This window comes from Apteryx rowi, unplaced genomic scaffold (assembly GCF_003343035.1).
Source record: "Apteryx rowi isolate R43461 unplaced genomic scaffold, aptRow1 scaffold_601, whole genome shotgun sequence".
NCBI lineage: Eukaryota > Metazoa > Chordata > Aves > Apterygiformes > Apterygidae > Apteryx > Apteryx rowi.
In genome coordinates, this window is record NW_020450874.1 from 452,504 (window position 1) to 473,330 (window position 20,827).

At 36.8% G+C, this 20,827-nt stretch overlaps 1 long non-coding RNA gene across 4 annotated transcripts in view; it reads left to right on the forward strand.

Moving 5' to 3' along the window:
- LOC112974483 overlaps positions 1-20,827 on the forward strand; it is a 155,475-nt gene that overhangs the window by 100,845 nt on the left and 33,803 nt on the right. For 2 of the 4 annotated variants that reach the window (XR_003256293.1, XR_003256300.1), the window contains one exon: positions 8,189-8,468. The exons of the other annotated variants lie outside the window; for them this stretch is intronic. This is a non-coding gene — a long non-coding RNA (uncharacterized LOC112974483). Of the gene's footprint in view, positions 1-8,188; positions 8,469-20,827 lie in introns of those variants that run through there. 4 annotated transcript variants of the gene reach the window in all.

Genomic DNA, 20,827 nt, shown 5'->3' on the forward strand with positions numbered 1-20,827 from the left:
GAGTGAGTTTAGGGGGAAAAAGTCTCATTGTGGAGAGGAGATGGTAGGAAGAGAATAACAGATGCTCTCCTTATGCCATGTTTAAAAAAAAAAAAAACTCATTAAAGTTTTCCAGAATAAAATAATACATTTTTCAACAGGAAATTTTAAAGAAAATTTTAGCCAAAAATGAAATATATGGGTATATTTCTATAGGGAAGTACTGTTATCTCACCTCCTGCTTCCGTTCCATAATCCTTCTGTGCAGAATGTCTTCTGTGATTTCTGAACTAACATTTCTCGTGTACATACTACACCAGCTTCACTGGAATAATTGGCACGATTTTATGGTAAGCCCTTAGCCAGGGTTTTGTTTGCTCAGATTTATAATAATCGTCCATAATCAGAAGTTCAGCTAAACATCTTTGCTTTTCTTCTTTTTAAGAAAACAGGAAATACATTTAAGTGAGAATCTCTAATGATAAACCTGGGACAAATAACAGGATATCGAGATGTAATTGGTTCCAGACAATTTACAGTAATGACAGATGACATTGTGTGGTGGCAATACCCTTTTTTCCATTTTCTATTTATGTATGTATGTATTTGAAATAGTTTCTTTTTCAATAAGTTAAATGTAATTTGTAGGCACACTAAAGGAAAATATGCTAAGACTGAAAATCTAACTATGTCTATAAATATTGGAATATGCCCTGAAGATCATTAAATTTGATCACTGATGGGGCAAGTGAAACACTTGGCATGAATGCCAGATTTCATTATTTATTAAAAGATAGAGATATATATCTTCAGAATCCTCCTCAGATTTTAATAAGGACTTCAATAGACGCTGCCATGAAGCCTCAAAAGAGGCCCATTTTAACTTAGTGAAAACCCAAGCTATTTAGGATTCTTCAATTTGGAACCAACTTCCACAAATTAACTCTGGGTCAGTGCAGAACCCAGAACTCTGGGAAATAATGGGCTTCCTCTATGAAACATGGTTTAATAACTGAGTAGCTGCCAATGCCTTCTGTAAACTGGCTTTGATTTGATTCCTTTAAAATGGAGCTTCGGATAGCGGGCATGGTGGGAGGGGGGAGGGGAGAACTGGGGTTCAACCCTGGGATGGCAAAAGCGTATATGATCATATCAGAAAGATCCTAACCTACCAGCCCAGCCTGAGCTTTGAGAAATATTGTTGCCTATAGAATGAATATCCAGCAAGGGCACTTGCTGTCAGTTTGCATAAGAAGTGGCAGATGTATGCCCCCAATTGAATATATTGGTCTAATGCCTTATATAAGCTATTTCTTTGCTCTAATTATTCCTCCAAAAAATCACGCTTGTGTGAGCTGAGCATCAACCAACTCTTCTCTGTCAAATCTCTCTTCTGCAAATGCAGATCTCTCTCTATGTGTTATTCTGCCAGCAGATACAGCTAGCGCTAATTTGAGATGTATAAAATCCATGTGCATTTGGCTGGTGCCAAATTCATTTTGTACATTCATACATTAATTTTGTATGTGGCTATAAGCCCTATTTGGACATGGAAGTGCAGTGCTGCAAGCTCAAGTTTTATTCTAACGCTGGTTGCTTTCATATGGTTTACATTCTGCTCCAAAGTCAAATGGATGAGCTTTGTCTCCCAGTAAAATAATGTTAAATGTTAACCTGAAAAGGGTCTGTTTATTCTGGAGTAAACATCTGCAGAAGTCTTTATTGACTTAAAGATGGTAGTTACACAGAAGTTAAATTAGGATAAGCTGAAGTATATAGATAAAGCTCTCTCCCCCTGGTATTTTTAATCATAGCTATTGATTAGGCAACATCTACACAATCATCAGTAAGACCAGTATTTGCCAACATTTGCCCCAAAAGAATACTGTATTCAAAATACTCATGCTATTTCCTATTGCTAATACCAATGTACTAATTTGGGCACAAACTGAAACACAGGCAGTTCCATCTGAACATGAGGAAAAACTTTTTCACTGTGAGGGTGACAGAGCACTGGAACAGGTTGCCCAGAGAGGTGGTGGAGTCTCCTTCTCTGGAGATATTCAAAACCTGCCTGGACGTGATCCTGTGCAATGTGCTCTAGGTGACCCTGCTCAAGCACGGGGGTTGGACTAGATGATCTCCAGAGGTCCCTTCCAACCTCAACCGTCCTGTGATCCTGTGATTCCTGGTATCTCTTCGCTTTTGACCCTATCCCACATGTTTCCCTTATGGCATATTTATTAACCTGTTTGTTTTCTGAAATCTTGATAATAGGCTGACACCAAGTACATCATAGCAACTCACATTTCCTCTTGCTTTCAAAATCTCTGTTTTCTAATGCTTGACTCTGAAGCCCTACTTGATTTTATTTGAATAAAACAGCTAAAAAGCATCTTTAAATCCTAAGTATGGTGTGCTGGGACTTGTTTGTATTCAGTAGGGAGTCTTATATTTTGAAAGTGCTGGCTGACTTTTTAACAAGAGTGCAATATTTATTTGTACTTTTTGTTATACCCTGCTTGTTTTCTCTATTTAAATTGTCTTGCCCCAAACAGTTTATACTTCTTTTCCACTTAAAAAATGTGAAACATTGAGCCATGTAAGACATACCTATTTCAATCAATATTCTGTAATGCCAAGAACTAATCTTCGAACTCTAATCTGTACATACTCAATATGCTGCTAGTGTAGTCTATCTTTTAACACCATTGAACTGTAAAAGAATGGTTATTGTTCAAAATTAGCTTGCTTTGTGGTTGACTTTGCCTAATGAAATCTTCTTTACAAATCAGTTTTATCATTCTGTCATAGAGATTAAAAGGTAAAACCTTGAAAGAAGACTTCTGGATAATGCTGTACAAATTGTGGAATATGACATTGGGGCATAAAGCGCAGGAAGCTCACCAAGGGAGTCATGTCAGCTGAACCAGATGAACAAGACTCTGAGTTGTTTGCCAGAGTCTGTTCCCTGTGTTTGTGTGTGTGGTTTTTTTATTTTTTTAATGTATTTGGCTGTTAAGCCTATGAAGAAAGCCTTGAAAATATGAGTAATTCTATAATTACCATCCACTTGAATTTTTATGGGATTTGAATACTTGCTCCAAAGCAGCACTGTCAAAATTATTATTTTATAACTAATTTGGGCAACTTGGATAAGGACTTCTAATAGCCTAGTCTTCAAATGTGTCTTAACATTTCATATGAACTTTAGTTCAGGAGATTGCTTTATTTATATAAATCTCTGATGAAGATTTTCCCTGTTTTGGGGAAGTGTGTGTTGTGAGTGTCATGGTACATCATTTTCATCTGTTAAAACCAGCCTGGTATGAATGCATTGCTGTATGAATGACCCCAGCTACAACTCTCATAGGATGATATGTCAGCATGTTCTTACTGTCTCAGAACCAAATACTTCCATATGATGAAATATTTCACAGCAAGAAGACACACTTTAGGAAACTATTAGTACAAAACCTCACTTTTTGATAAAATCGTCAAGAAACTATATTCTCAGGTGTTAAAGATCCTTTTTCTTTCAGTGGGTACCAACTCAGATGTCAATAACATGTTACATCTCTGACTTAAATTATAAAAACCTCATGAAAGTGTGCAAGAAGGGAGAGCCTGTGATATTAACATCTGTCCTGTTTTGAAATAAATCTACTGTTTGGCTTGCTCTTTAACAATGTTCAAGAGACCTTAAGGGAACAGCATGAATCCTTTCTATTTAAAAGATGGATTCAGCTAATGTTGTTCTTACATATATTATTTAATCCATAAATAGCCCATTTGGTTATGGTAAAACATTGTAGTCCAAAATGTTTTGATAATATGAAAAAAGGTGTCAGAATACAACTATGAAGGTGGTGAATTTTTTGCTTGCTTGTGTGTGTGTGTTTGTTTGTTTGTTTGACGAATTGCTTTGAAGGCCAATGTTTATACAGTTGTTCTAAATGTACAGGAAAAACTAACAGAAGGTGTTGGTAAACTAGCTAAACATATGGTAACCAGATGGGTACAGAAATAACACAAATTTGTAGAAGTGTAGTTACATAAGAAATCAGTTGTGCATTTATGTACTTCTTAGTCCAAATTTGCTTAGGAAGCAGTCTGTTCATTTAGTTTTTATCAATAATACATTTATTTCAAAAGTTTACAAAATAAAATAATGTAGAAACAAAACCTTTTTTGAAAATTCTAGACTGTTACGTCTCCATCTCAAGTTGTCTTTTGATTTTTATTAGAAGACAATTTTTTTTAAGTGCAAGAGATGACATATATTGTGTATGCTTCACGTTTGTTTTGGAATTTAAATTGCTGCATTATAAAATGTTGTATATATAAATATTAATCTACTCTAAAGAATTACTTCCTGAAGTACATATTCTTACAGCATATACTCATAGATGACTAGTTTCAAGAAATTCCTCTCATCATTAGTGTTGTGCCATACTTTTAAAATGAGAGTAGATCTCTTTTCTGGTGTTTCCCAGAATTCATTCAGTGAAATGTGGTTTTTTTTGTTTGTTTGGTTTAGATACAAGATTATAGCACAATATTGCTATTTCCATTTGATTGACTTGTTGATTTCTCTGAAGAAATGTGAAAAAACGTAGATTCTAATGCTTCCAAATGTTGAAAGTACTATATTGAACTTCCTAGCTTTCTTATGCTGAAGTTTTCTGTTCAGGGGAGTAAAAATAAATGCAAATGACAAGAATGGCACTGGGAGGATTGCCTTGCAATGGAGGCACTGGAACTTTTGATTCCCAGCTGTTCTGAAGAGGTCACTTAGGGAAGTGGGCATAGAGCTCCCTGCTGTAAAATTAAGCTGTTTCTTGTCTGGTCTTTGAACATTTAATCCATTATGCTGTAAACATAGTGACTGACTTTTCCTGCACCACTGATCAGTGTGTAGTTTAGTGGGGCTCTGATCTAGATCCACATCTCTTTATGCTACCAAACTTGAATAGGAAAGTATTTGATTTGTGGTTGCCTGAGTTGATTCTGACAGCAATTAAGCCATCTGTGAGCCTACTGGCAAAGTAGTATGAAAAGAATCAGCACAGAAGATGAAGGCAAAGGAATTAAATCCACTCAACTTTGCTATGCAGAAAATATTTACATAGTCATAGTGTTAGTGAATTTTGGCTCAAAGCAGATGTTGCTCATGTTACAACATTATAGACATAACAAAGACAGGTCTGTGTGTGTGTGTGATGTTACCCTTGTGATGTTAGAGTGCATTTGCCTTGAGTTTTTTTATCCTGAAGTTTTTTCTGGCTGAATGCTGTATAATAAAAATGCAAGTATAAGTGCCACAGTGATTACTACCTCAGGGTTTTGCATGTTTATATATCTGTGACTAATTATAGACACTACGAATATTTAAACAGTGTAAAAACTAAATATGACTGTAGTGTCTGAGTCTTGCAATGTTTTCCAGGATGTAGGTGATACTCATCTAGCTGAAAGCAAGTGATCTGAATGATCAGATGCAACACCTGAGTGCTGATGTAACAGAAGCTCTCATCTCCAGGCTAAAATCTTTATCACTTTGACAGTGTACTAAGCTCTATGTAGAACTGATTATTTTTCAGTCTCTGTGTTCTTTCTTCCATATCACTTCAACTTTTGAGAGAGTAAACTTTATAATCATATTGACAAATATATCTCTGTTTTCTAGACGTTAAAGCTTTAATGACTTTCCTTTGCCAGAATGTGGCTTTCCTTCTGTGGCTGTGATTATTCCACAGATTGTATTTTGGTTAGTAATTGTTGGCAAAAAAGCCTAATTCTTATATCCAGAGTTAATCACACGCCTGTAAATCATGGAGTACAAAATGATCTGAGAAATAATTTTGTAAATATCAACTGAACCTGCAAAAGAAGGAAATCTACTAATTGAAAAATTAAATCAAAATATGTAGTAGAGATTCCTATGTTGTTGACAGTACTTTGAAATCCAGGCAAGAAAATGAAAATCTGTTCTGCTTTTCACAGAAAATATCTGATGCCTTTTATCCTTCTCTCTCTCTTTGTGAGCAGGCCTCCTGTGTCTATCCCAACTGAGTTCACTGACACTGTGCACCTTGTAGTTGTATGATAACCATATATAAACTGTGCAAGGTCAGTCTGTCTTGGAAGAAGATTCTTCTAGAGGTCTAGGAGCACATCTGGGCAGCTGTGGTCCTGCCATTGCAAAAATTATGGGGTAGACTTCAGAACTGCTCTGGAGAAAAAGGGCCATAATTGAGGAAAGCCTAGTTGTTTTCTGCTTGCCTTAAAACTTCATTTAAGTCAGATGAGGCAAAAATAAGATACAAATTAAAAGTGGTTATTCACACTATCCAAAACAGACAACATTTTCATCAGTATTTGTAAAAGAGGTAAAGACTGGGAAGAAAGACATCAGCAAAGGTGGATGTTTTTCACCTGGTTTTGAGCTGAATCAATTGTGAAAGCTGCTGAATCTGCACCACAGAGGGAGCAGCCCCTGTGCAAGTGGAAAGGGGCAAAGAACAAGTGTTCCACTTCTTTCAGCGCTGCCAATTGTTAGATCTGCTTACCCAGCTCTTGTAACATGAAGGTTGAATCAAGAAGGGTTTCATCTTGCAACCAGTTGACTTGCGTAGACTGTCCTGGTAGAAGTTCTGTTCTTCTGCACAGGTTGTGCTTTGGGAAGTAGCCACTAGCAAGTACACTTCTGTTGGTGGAGCCTGAGTACCCATTTCCCCATTAGTCATTATGTCTGGACATACTGGAGGACTTCATCTTTCTCCCCCAAAACCTATTTATTTCATCTTTATTGTAATGATATTCTACCATTCTTCTCAATTTAAAATAAGCATTATTTCACTTTGTGTTTTTAAAAACCTCTTTGCTAGATGAGGCAAGGTTTGTAAGTAAAAGGTAGTATCTTTTTACTAGACAAGTGAGTGGTATAGCTAGAAAAATTGGATGAACTGATAGGCGCACAAGCCTTTTTTACACCCAGATGTCTTTTTCTGCATTTGATGTGCTAACTGATGACATCTTGCCTTAACAAGGGTAAAATCTTCCATATACCTTTCTTCTTTGACTTATTAAACATGTCCAAAAGGAACATGTTATTACGCTTTTGTTCTACATTCATCTATGTGTTGCCGTAAAATATCTAAATGGGATAAAATTAATGTATCTTCTTACTGGCTGTTGATTAAGCAAAGCCCTAGTCACAGACATGACTATAGCTGTTATTTTGGGGTGACATCTTTGCAAAGTGTACAGTAATGATAGGAAGTAAGGGAGATCTCTCTCTGCTTAACCTAGTGAGCTCAAAATATTTTGTTCGATTGATTGTAGATGTAATTTCCTCTGGACCTGTCATTCCACGTGTGTAGTCACCTACTTGCTGTTATTTAGGCACTGATGGCCCAAACTGTGTGTTGGGCTAATGCTTTTTTACGGAGAATGGCAAGATTTGGCTTATTTTTCACCCTGTGAGATGCAGTACATCCTTACCTGCCAATGTGTGGAAATGGAAACTAATTATCTTTCTTTCCTGTAGTTAACTCTGTTTGCTAGTGTTATTTGATCTTTGAGGTAGTTATATTAATGACTTTACTGACTTCATTCTGTGCTCTACATATTGAGGAATCAGCTTGCTTTTATTTTGGTCCAGAACTACTGGTCTAACAGTACACTTAATGGTAGCTTTTAGAGTTTGTATGCATAGTGTAGGAGCGGTGAAGTTCAATAAATAGCCTATATCTAAAAAGGAATGTGATTCTTGCATTGAATTTAAAATAGAATAACTTTTTCTTGTTTGCATTAACTCTCTAGATGGTATCATTCCATGGCTGTTGCATTGCAACATACCACGGTGGTGCCGAAAGTACTAAAATAATCCCAGAGGGAAGGTGATACTATTTAATTTTTCAGCATTTCATTTAACGACTGTTCCGTGTCAGGAAACAAGATAAAATGCTCCAGAGTGCCACAGAAAAAGAAAAATTACTCTATTCAACATATAAACTCTGCAAGATCTAAATCCCTGAAATGGGCTCGAGTATCTCTGGTCTTCATTCTATTATTTGTGTTTTTATTGCCAGAGGAACTACTGGACAATGGTTTAGAAACTGATGTGATTAGTGTGAGAGTTATAGGTTTATTTTGTAAATTATGATTATAATGAAAGTCTGTGTTATTGTGCTCAATTCAACAGGTAAAAGACTGTGCAGAATCAGCTGTATTTCCAGAAGCAGCAAAGGACAAAGTGAATTTTTAGTTACAGTCTACATAACAGAATTTTTGTAGGTGACATAACATGATCACAAAATAACTTAAAACTATGTTTACAGTGTGCACTCAAAACATATTCCTGTGTTGATGATACATTTGGAAAATGAATAGAATTTAGATCACTTTCTTTTTGAAGCACTTACTCCTAAAGTGCTTTGACAAATTCATTTGACTAAATGATATAATACAGATGCAAGGAGGCAATGCAAGACTTCTTCAGATGATTTTACAGTGGTCTGAATAAACACTTTATCAATTCAAGTTTTTTTTTTTTTAACGTAAAGTTCAGTTGTTCTGATTCTTATTTCATAAATAACACTTTTAGGGATAAAGTCTATAATACTCACCAATAATGGCAAAAAAATCTTTGTCTTGCTAGATGTCCCTGTTCCCCCCCCGCCCCCAATAAGTGAAAGAGATGTCACTGTGTAAATACAGGAAGGAAATAAAGTATGAGATGGATTGGATATCTGATAGATTGCTTACAATTCACTTTCAACAGTAATCTCAACACAGTTGGTTACATGAAAACAAAGCTAGTTAGTCAAATGAAAAGGTACTGTTGATTTGACAAATACTTTGAACTTTCAAAGCAGTAAAAATAAATAGTTGGTTCAAAATACAGTGAAGATGAATGAATTAAATTCTCTTGAGCATGGCCCAATATTATCATGAAATTCTCTGAAGACAAAAGATAAGACTGCAATCTATCAAACTGCCTAGTCTCTCATTTTTGCACAATACATAATATCAGGAGTAAAATGAAGTATGAAATTCTCCTGAATAGACAAGTAGTTAAAAAGCCTCATCATGGTTCAGACTGTCTAGAAATAKGGAGAACAAAATGAGAAGGTTTAATTTCTGTGTATGTGTGACAGCAACCAATACCAGCCTGGGAGATGGTAAGAAAGTAACCTGCTCTGGAAAAAAAAAATTTTTTTAGTAATTAGAGTAGTTTAATAGGATAACTGTGCATGTCTTACATATGTCTTACAGTGTATTATTGTGAATACTGTCCTTCATGCAGCCAAAACACAATGTTTTTTGAAGAAACAATAGGTAAAAACAGACTGGATAATACTGGGTGCAAATAATGTTAAAATTGGTAGTGGATTGTGGAGGAGATGATGCTGTGCCTGGTTAAAGTGGATCCAATTTGGGATCAAGACAAGTTTAAGTCATCTCATAATCTGGAATTAAATTGTGACAAAAGAACTAGACTATACCAGGTGAGTTTGTCAGATTAATGCCAGTTGTAGCTATGCCAGAAAGGCAGTTCTGTAGCCTGAACATTGCCTGATACTATAGGTGATTATAAAGAAACCAAAATACTACTTGAAAATAAGCTTGAGGCAAAAAGTGATGTTCCAGGACTTCCATGTCATGGAAAAAGAATATATGTCCAGGTGTATATTTAATTTGTTCTTTTTAATTAACAATTAAGCCAGAAGCATCCCAGACCTGCAGCTGCAACTATGAAAGTTTTACACTATCCAAGAATGTATTCTCAATGAACAGTTACAGGTTACAGAGTTGTGGATTTTGAGGAAACTGAAGGGTCCTTGAATCTTCCCTCTCACCTAAAGTTTGAGATATTTTCCTTTTATAAGTTGCTGGAGATTCTAGACAGTTCTTGGCCTTTGGCCTCTGCTCTCTGGGCTGTATGCTGTGGGATGCTTGAGGATATTGCTTTCCCAAGCTCCCTCATGTACTTTATCCTGTTGCTCAGTTTCTTTCCCTCCCTTACTTGCTGTTACTTCTCTTTGTTCTGTTCAGTGAAGTCCTTCTCCTGGCTCTTAGGGCTGTACTCCTGCATGGAGCAGCAATTGGCCATCAGTGAGTTGCTTATGGCTCTGGGGCCTCTGTTTTCAACCTAGCCCATCCTTTCAAGGCCTTTCTTATAATCTTGTGCTTGTCCACATCATAAGAAGATATACCTGACATGGAGCTCCAGTTCATGCGGCAGGTTCTCATAACAACTTGATAACAAGCCCAGTGAGCCAGGAGGCAGGGTGTGCAAACTCAGCATAAGGCAAGGTTAGCATCAGGCCTGTGGCCTGTTGCTCTCAATGACAATACCATTTTTACTGGGCAACAGCACTTAATTTTTAGGTCGCTCATCGGTTTGTAATTCTTAAAGTGTAGAATCAATCAGTTCTTCTATAAGATTTTTGTGGGCTATTTCATATCCATATCCTTTTTCTTCAAGGAATTATTATTCAAGTTTCTTTTCAAGAAAAGAAGTTGATCAGGAGTAGTCAGCATGCCTTCACCAAGGGGAAGTCATTCTTAACCAATCTGATAGCCTTCTGTGATGGAATGACTGGCTGGGTAGGTGAGGGGAGAGCAGTGGATCTTGTTTACCTTGACTTCAGCAAGGCTTTTGACACTGTCTCCCATGACATCCTCATAGACAAGCTCAGGAAGTGTGGGCTGGATGAGTGGACAGTGAGGTGGATTGAGAACTGGCTGAATGGCAGAGCTCAGAGAGTTGTGCTCAGCGGCACAGTCTAGTTGGAGGCCTGTAGCTAGCGGTGTCCCSCAGGGGTCAGTACTGGGTCCAGTCTTGTTCAACTTCTTCATCAATGACCTGGATGAAGGCACAGAGTGCCTCCTCGGCAAGTTTGCTGACGATACAAAACTGGGAGGAGTGGCTGATACACCAGAGGGCTGTGCTGCCATTCAGAGAGACCTGGASAGGCTGGAGAGGTGGGCGGAGAGGAACCTCATGAAGTTCAACAAAGGCAAGTGCAGGGTCCNGGGAGGAATAACCCCATGCACCAGTACAGGTTGGGGGTTGACCTGCTGGAAAGCAGCTCTGCGGAGAAGGACCTGGGAGTGCTGGTGGACACCGAGTTAAGCATGAGGCAGCAATGTGCCCTTGTGGCCAAGAAGGCCAATGGTATCCTGGGCTGCATCAGGAAGAGTGTTGCCAGCAGGTCGAGGGAGGTGATCCTTCCCCTCTACTCAGCCCTGGTGAGGCCCCATCTGGAGGACTGCGTCCAGTTCTGGGCAACAACAATGCTGATGCTTATTGCTAGACAGGACAAATCACTCATCAAAGACCAAAAGATGCTGTGTTTTGAAGTGGCTACAACTTCTCCTCCTTTTAGTACTGACCAAATAACTACATGTTTATGTATCTGTATATAATGTATTCTGTTACAGAAGCAAAGATAATGATTTAACAGGTGTGTGGGTTTTTTTTCTTTTTTTTACTTTTCCATGTTTCAATTGTTTTTATAGAATCCTGCTGTTAGCTCATACTCAAAACATCCCTTGTTGTTTATCATGAGGATTTAGGGACCATGATGTGGGTGTATTTTTTTTTTTCTTTTACAAAGTACAAAGCCTTACGCATTCAGAGTTTTAATAGTATCCTTAACAATTGAAGGTATTTCTGAATAAACATATGTGCTCTTAATAAACAAATTACAAGCAAGCAATCTATTAAATAAATGAGACTGCATAATCCACTGACCAGGAGACAACATTACCTGTTCACCTCTTTACAAGGGAAATGATTAACTGCCTTTGGTTAGATGAAGAAACTATTCCTGCATAACAGCTTTGCAAAGGCCAAAATCATAAAAAGAGGGTTATTCATTTAACATTACCATATTATGTCTGATGTGTATAATTTAATATTTTACAAAAGGTAAAAAGCTGAATTCCTAACAGCTTTTAATATGGCAAGTTTTAATAATCTTTTTTTTTTAAGTGTTTCTGTTGCAAATTAGTAGTCTCAACAGGTTTAGTTCTTCCCAATGTCTGTTTAAAAAAAATCCCAAAGTCATGGAACAGTCAAATGAACGTTAGTGCTATGGTTGCATATTCCTTGCAAAATTATTAGTATTGTTTTTAGAACACATTCATAAATTCATATGGATAATGTTGCTCAAGTGTAGTGTTCTTCCTGAGTGTGTTAATCTGAAATGTGAAAAGCTTATTATGTGGCTCATCCCTAAAAGAGCACAATTTTGAGGATGCAGATTTAATCTGTGGTGCTCAATACCAGGGTATGGTGGAATCATTCCATTGTAGGGAAATGGGACTAGTTCAAGGGGTTTGGGGGAGAGGAGTGCTCCTTTTTTTTTTGGCTTCAAGCAAACATTTTTTTTTTGTGAATATAGTCATATTTTATATGTGCTGATAGGCCTAAATAGTTTGAAGTCAGGGCTGTTCTTACAGGTATGTCCGCATGACGACTGCCTTGCTGACCAGCACTGAGTATTAAATGTAAGGGTCATGCTTTAATTTTCACATTCTTTATAGCATTAGCCAAAGACAACAATACTTGAGGGACCAGGTATGGAAAGGCTTGAGGGATTAGGCTTCACACTGCCCTGAATTTGTTGTGATTTGATACTGTAATAGTGTGTGAATTGAGAGAGGAAATGTGTAGGACAGCCTGTTTGGTAGATGAAGGTGTTTTCTGTAAGTGAATAAACTTGGATATTTGCTAATTGTGATATTTAAATGCATGGCATTATTTGTGTCCTCATAATGTAACTCCAAACTCTGTCCTATTCCCTTACCGCTGTCTCTCTGTCTGTCATCTTTGTTCCTCCCCTTGTGCCAGTCTTGTCATTTTACTATGCTCTTCACCTGTAAACACTTTTTTTCCCCTATCTCAAAGGTGCATCAGTCTATTTCTTTAATTCTATGGCAGTATTGGACAAGCAGAAATGGAGACTGGGAAAAGTTACGAGTGTGTGCAATTGCAGAATTTTTTTTGTAACACATGAATGGACCTCAGATATTACACATGAATTTCCACTTATTACAGGCTTTTGAAAACTTGGAACTCGGATGATTTAGAGAGCCATAAACACTAGCCAGCTTACTGACTTGGCCATCATCAGTTTCCTCTTCATGACAATGCATGTGCCCTGCTTGGGAGTTTGAGTTGAATTTGTATCAGCTTTTGGTGACTGCTCCATTACACACTAGCAAGCTCTAATGCTGGGACAGTATCTTTTCTATATGTACCCCAAGCATAATGAACAAGTTGTTCCTAAGGACAGCACTCAATCTGTTTTAAGTTGAATTAGTCAAAGTACATGCTACCATTCATAAATTAGTAAAAAATGTTTTTATGGTATTAAATTCTCCTGATTCTTTAATAACAGAATTAAATATTTAAACCTCTTCTGAGGCAATAGGAGTTCACTTAAGCTTTTTGACAACACAGAGTTTTCCTGATAGTTCTCTAATTTGCAAGGGCTTCTGCTGTCCACAAATCCTGTGGAAAAAGCACTTTTTTTTTTTTTCCCAACAGTCCTTCAAACATCCAGAAACCAAAGTAACTTTGCTGCATGTTTGACGAAAGGTAGTAACGAAAATATGATACTAGTTTCTATAGAATCACACAAAACAATTTTAGAAGGATGGAAACTCAGCCACTTGAAATTTAGGCATGACAAAGTAGCTTATCCATGAAATTCCACTTTGCCCTTCTTGCATGCAGGCGTGATGATGCAGCCTTTTATGTAGTTGTGAATAGCTTAGTAATTTTGACTAAAAATTTCTTCAAAAGTCACTTGAGACAGATAATTTCTGAAAACTTCAGCATAAATATTGAAGTGCTAACTTGGCAAGGCAATAAGCAACTGAAAATAGTGTCTTATAATGGAAAATGCTAGATGGCCTTAAGGGCAGATGGGGTTAATGTCTTTACTCATGATAAATCTTGGCTGTATGTTAGCTTCAAAAATAAGTCTTGGAAAAAGGCTACTGTAGAGGGAGCCAGATCTGATCCTATCCTTAGCAGCTCAAATAATTACACATCTATTGAGGTTAATCTTTTCTTGAAAAGGAGGATGGAAAAACAAGTTGAGCCACACTACAGGGAACAAAATTAAGTGAGCTTAAATGATGTATAAATAACCAGAACCATTGACAAAAATTTAAATAGATTTAAAATTGAAAAACTGCAGTTTATTATATTATAGCAGGTAGTAGCTGGTGTAATTGATGATTTGAAAGTTGAGTTTCCCAAATGTTTCATCCCTAGTCAAGTCTACTGTTAGGCCCACCTCCCTCATCATAAGCATTAACTACTTTGACATATTGAGCCATACCTGGCTCTAAACATCTCACTTGCTCCCCTTTTACAATCTCCAATGAAGTCTTGTGCCCCCCATAACTTAAATGCTGCTCTGAAGCACTATTTCCACACTTCTGTGCTCTCAGCATATTGTGGCCTGATCCATTTCATGACTGTTCCAACAGGCTATTAGTTTTGCTGGGTGAAGGCAGGGGTCACTAGAGCAAAAATGCTTCCACTGTGTTTGAACAGTGCAAAAATGTGTAAAGATGAAATTCCATCACTTGTTTTCCCCTTACCATTCTTCTTTAGCAAGGATCTGTATGACTAAAATATTTTATGTTGATATAAGAGATTTTTCTCAGGCACAAAAAATAGGTTTTTAACTGTCACTTTCTCTCTTGAATATCTTGTCAGCAGAACTGATGTGAGAGCTGGTGACTCTATTGGCTTGACAGACTGCTTTTAATTTGGGTTGGGTATTTCCAAGTGATATAAGCATGTCTCTGTCACTAACTTGAAGGACAGATTCAAAAAGATATGTAGGAACCTAATTGCTATTGATATCAATGAGAGGTAGCTATTTCAATACCATTAGCAATCTCTGATTCAAGGTCCCTAATTTGCTGTGATTAAAAACTCATGAGTACTGGAGTATCTATGTGTATTTAAATGTACACACAGATTATATTACGCATACTGGCTAAATTCAGGTTTTCATATTACATATAGGTAGATTATCTTCAATCATATATTCCCTTTTATTTTCCTCCAGAGAAGTTAGAATTGACACCATCTGTGTGTTCAGTGTTCTCAGTTTCATGTATGTAGGTAACATTTTTCAAATCAAACAAATGAAATGGGAGGTGGAAGTAGACATTTTATCCTCAACAGTAGTTTAGTTATTTTAACCAACTAGAGTTAAAAAAAAAAAAAAAAAAAAGGCAATCATCGATTGACAGGATGTTGATTTTGACCTTCAGCTTTTTGAAAACTTTAATCAAAGTGCTGACTGGCTGGATGACATAGTAGCTTTATGGACAATCACATGAGTCATTTAAAGCTGAAACCTGTTCAAAGAGGACTATAGTACTGTAACAGAAGCCAATTATATATTACCGYGCAATGGCCGATTGATATCAAGACCTGTTCTCTATCACAGGCTGCAAGGTCTCACAAGGTCTGTGTATTGGTACTGATAGGTCTTGTACAAAGTTGCTCTGAAGGCGGTGGAGGCTCTGACAGAGGTCTCGGTTCTGAACCACATATGACAAAGCACATCCTGGTATAATTGTGAAAGGTCATAACAATAAGGGAAAAGGAAGAGCCTGAAAAGAAACTGCTGGTTGGTCAACGTCTTCTCCTACTTGACATATTTCCAGCCTCCAATAGTACAGACCAGTTGTACTTGGTCTTTGATATGAATCTAAGTCAGCACTAGAATAAGTCATCTTAGTTTTAGGATACATTTTTTCTGTTAATCTAAAGAGATTTCTAAAGTTCAGTGTGAAGACTACTTGTGCTGTTACGTGCCAAGGAAATGGCTGTTTGCTGGTACTGTAATTTAGGGCAATTTTTCACTTTTTCTCTGGTGATGCAAAGGAATTGGTCCTGCATGGGTTTACTGTTAAACAGGAGCTCTTCACTGATGGATTTTTGACTCTGTGTACAGACACACAGCCTGAACAAAAGCTTTATCTTCTAGAATTATTTAAATCTTCACTTGGAGTAAATCACCCCCGAAAAGCCTTTACCTGACACTTAGCTTATAGATACTTCCCCTCCTCCCCTAAAAGGATTAGAAGTAGTGAGTGGCTTGATGCAAACATGAATTCTTTAGCCATCAGACTGATGTTGCAATAAAAACTTCAACCAAAATAATGTATCCTTTGAAGAAAGCAATCATGTCAATTTAGTATGAAATCTGTCATATTGCTTCCCTTTAAGATACAATTTTATAGATCAATATATGAAGATTTTTCTTAGGCTAGGACTCTATGCTGCAGTGTTGCATATATTTAAGAAAGAACATGTTTTTTGGGAGAACTGTCCCTTACAGCAATAAAATTCATGTCAACTTAAATTTGTCACATCAGTGCACTCAGAGTACTTTAGTTAGAATAGATCCATTGGTATTTTCCATATTTCTTAGTGACTGTCTTATTTTACATATTTAAAAAAAGTAGCTCAGTACTGGAATTTTTGAAGCCTTGTTTTCTACAGGTTTGTCTTGAGGTCAATTGATATTCGACTCAAAGAAGCAGCAGGTTCTGATTGAAGCTTTTTTCTTATTGAAGCATTTATAAAAATTGATTTTTACGTGGCTTCTTAGGTGTCTAAAAAGAAGTCAGCATAAAATGCACTTTTCCCTTCATCTGGGAATTAACCAGGCTTCTGTTTGTGCACCCATATATTCTTCAGGAACCTTGTAGTAATGTCATATGTTGAAGTTTCCTACAGTGTCAAATTTGACCACATTCACCAGTGGGCCCACAAGTGGTGTGTGTGTGCATGCGCACACATGTATACAGGTGCACTGAAGACAATGTGATTGCATGAGCCTATTTTCCATAAGAACTATCTTAAAATGTATTAAAATAAGTTCACAGGGAAAATATGCACACAGTCATCACTAGCCAAAAATACGGGGGGTTGCTCATTTTCCCTGCCCCCCCTGCTTGAAGCAGGAGCAAAGGTTTTGTTGTTGTTTTGGTGTGGGGTTTTTTTTTGATTTGGAATCTTTGAAGGAGTGTGGACAGTTTTTACAGGCAGCTGTCATTACACAGAGAGTTAAAGGGTATTTTTGTGAAAACTGCTAATAAAAGGACTAAAGCATCTATTGCCAGCTCTTGCTGTCACTGTTACCCACTATAACTCAAATTAAACGAGCTGGTATAAGACATATTTTGAAAGGAACAAAAGACTGCCTGCTTTTTTTTGGGGGGGGGGGGGAGGCAGGGGTAGGTTTCTCCTTCAGTGACTTCAGATTGACTGACTGAACAGAGTCTTAGGTCATAATTTCTGTTGCAAAAAGATATGCTCAAATACATTCGAAGTGCAAGATCTACAAGAATGTGGAGGATTAATATATTTATAGTACTTTTAACTTGGTTCTTGTGCCAGTGGGAATACTTTCCATATATACTGACACGTGCCTTTTCTCTATTTTTCCACAATTCATTTTTAATCTCCATATGTGTGTTCTCTGGATAACTGGTATTCCAACTGTAGTTATCTAAAAGCATTTCTTCCCCTGTCAATACCCCACTTCTGGAAATAAAAGAATGTCTTGCTTCATCCATTAAAATATATTGTCTGACTTCTACAGGATTGTTTCTCTAGTCTGATGTATTTGCTACTTTTTGTAGGCTTACTTCTTGTGTGCTCCTCCCGGTAATACTACTTGACATATTTGAACATCCCAGCACTCCTATTTTCAGTAATACATATTTGGGAATGCTTACTTTATTTATAAAGTATTCAGTGGTGCCTGTTTCTCTGAGTTGTAGCTACTGATTAGGTCGTAATAAAAATAAAAAATTACAGTTACAAAGGTGATGTAAGTTCCTAATTGTGATGGTCTTCTAAAATATGCTCTTGTTCTATGATATGTAGAATTTAAGTGCTTTGGAGATGTCTTTTTTTTTCCATCAGCTATTAAAAAAGGGTTTTTTAAAAGAAATCTGCATTGAAGTAACTAGCAAAATTGTAAGTCTTACCTGGCACATCTCTGGAAGGTTGTAAAGCATCAAGTCTGCTTATCTTCATGCCTGCCAATAATGACAAGAAAAATGAAATTATATGAATGGAAGTTAATAACTGAGCTTGTGATAATGTTTTGCACAGTCTGTCTGCAAATTTAGGAGTCCTTATTTTGTTTTGATAAATGCTTCTTGCCCAGTCTTAACAAATTTGGGACAATACCATCCTCTCATATATTGCTTCTCATGAAGGCTGTAGGAAGTCACTCTTAAAGAATAATCCTAGAGAGCTTGGGTGGTGGGAGGTTACCTGGAATTAAAGTTTTGCCTTTGATTTCTGCTTGCCACTTTGTCCACACGTTAGAGATGTCACTATCTTCTCTTGTTTTTGGCCTCTGAGTGTAGGCGTAAAGTACCATATAGTTGCTCAATGTAGAGTACTTTCTTCTTCCTTTCCTTTAGAATACATGTCTATAAGCAGGACCTAGTTCAGTCCTAAAAGTGCTCACCTGAAATATTCTGTTCTGCCAGTGTTGAGACTGACTGGTCTCTCTGAGTGGACTCTGCAAAGGGCTTGTAGATGATACCGTGGAGACTCGCATGTTGCTGTGCTTCTGGCTTTACACAGACCTTGAGAGGATCTGTAGACTTGGAGTTCAGTAGTGGTTCTTTTATGTTCAGCTTCAGTACTAATGCAGTGGTTCCTCCATCTTACCTGTGTCTCCATGTGTCTTATAGTGGAATGACTTGCACTCTACCTTTCTTTTCCCAAGTTACTGTGGCTCCAGAATGTGCCTCAGCATTGCATATTTGAAGTTTATAAAGAAAAACTTGCTTCTAATTCTGAAAATTTTGGCAGATGAAGGTAAGATATTGATCCTGCAGACTGTATAAGGAAAAAAGGAGCAACTTGATTACTTATATTTAGTATACCTTCCCTCATTATGTAATTTGAGCTGTGCAAATATCCATAAGCAAATATTCATCGTGTCTGTTTAACTTGTAGACAGAATGGTGTTTCTAAAAGGAGCATTAGTATCTGCACACAATGAAGTTTTGTAAAGTTTTAAAACATTTAATTTAATTTATATTCTCTTACACTTTCTGTATACAGTTTCATTGCTGCCTTGGAAGTAATCAACCAGTGAATGAATAATTCCGTTTTCAGCTTCATAGTAATGAAGAGCTATTGGAATTATTTTAATATCTTCATGTTTCTATAGCCACAGGGCCATGCTCTTCTCAAAAAAATCTCTGATTGTTTTCTCAGTTGAAAGTGGCACTGGTATGTTAATAGCAAAATGCAAAGCTTTTTATTGTACTTTGTGTTTCATTTTAGCTTCAGTACGGAATCTTGGAAAACAGCACTATTTCATTTGTTGACACAGTCAACCTCATTACTATGATTTCTATGTTACATTAATTACTATGATATTATTATAGCAATCCTATTATCATTATTATATCTACTACTATGGTATGCTTATATAGCTTCCATAGAAGCAGCCAGCACTTTTTGTTCATAGATGCCATATTGGAATTACTTTCTTTAGCCCCATTTCTTGCTGTTATATCTGATAGTCTGCCATGAACAATGCAGAAATTCCTTATTCATGAGCTATAGTAAGCCTTATATTAACTACTTTTTTTTTTAATTGACCTATGGTTCTCTGCTCCCTTCAGAGTGCAAACAGTTGTGGTGTGGTGTCATGGTTGACAATCCATGTAGCACTGTAACCTACCCAAATAAAAGTATACAAATACTGCTTAGACTCATCCTTAGGACTTGATCACTTTAAGCATTTAGCTCATGATTAAAACTATTCTATTGCAAATATTTGATACATGTAAGCTAAGTAGGTATGGTGATGTTAGTTTTACTTCTTCTGGATAAAGTTGGGCTATTTTGAAAATTCATTTCACTTATCTTTCTGCATTTTGTAGCCTGTTGAAGTCATTTTCAGGTAAAAAGTATAAAGGAAATTAGATTTATTTTGGTTTTAAAGGTAATGCTAATTTAGATCTAGTACAGACAAGGTGTATCATACTCAGTCACTCAGAAGTCTCTTTAGAAAGTATGCAGAGCAGTTCTACAGTTGATTTCTATTCTTTGCCTTTCTTTTCCAAGTTCTCTAGTATTCAAGTGTTAGCCTCAGTGTAGGATCTATGAAAATTCTACTTCTCTTCTCCTCTGCAATTTTTCCAGTCTTCATTTTCAACTCTAAGGGGTTTCCATGTATACTTCTAGTACCATCACATGCTCATGAAGTTGTCCATCTGTGATCTCCACAATAGCTTTGAACACACCAGAAGCTCTCTGCAGTGAACCTTTCTTGGCACTGGAGCTCTTCTGAGTCTATAGACTCATAAATTCTGCTGAGGCTTTATGTAGAAATTTGTACAAATGGGAAATCATATTTTTAAGAATATATTCTTGAACTTCTATTTCAGGTTAAGGGGTCAGTGGTAACACAATAGGAAGACCTTTCCTTTCTTTTTGTGACTGGTTTTTCTTAGAAGGAAAGGTTACTGCAGGCTGAATTTTTAACTGAAACTTGCTTTCAGTTGACTTTGCTTAATGTTATTGTACAAATATTGATTCTTCCTTCCCATTAGTTATGCAGCCAGTGAATGAAATAATAAATGCTTCTCAAAATAGGGACATCTGATCACCCTGCTTGACACCTGCAGAAACAGAGCTTGGAATTAAATAGAAGTAAGGACTACTAACTAAAGGCCAACAAATAGTTACATTAGTAGAAGAGCTGAATGGCAAATGGCTAGCTCTTATACTACATTTATGAAAAAATAC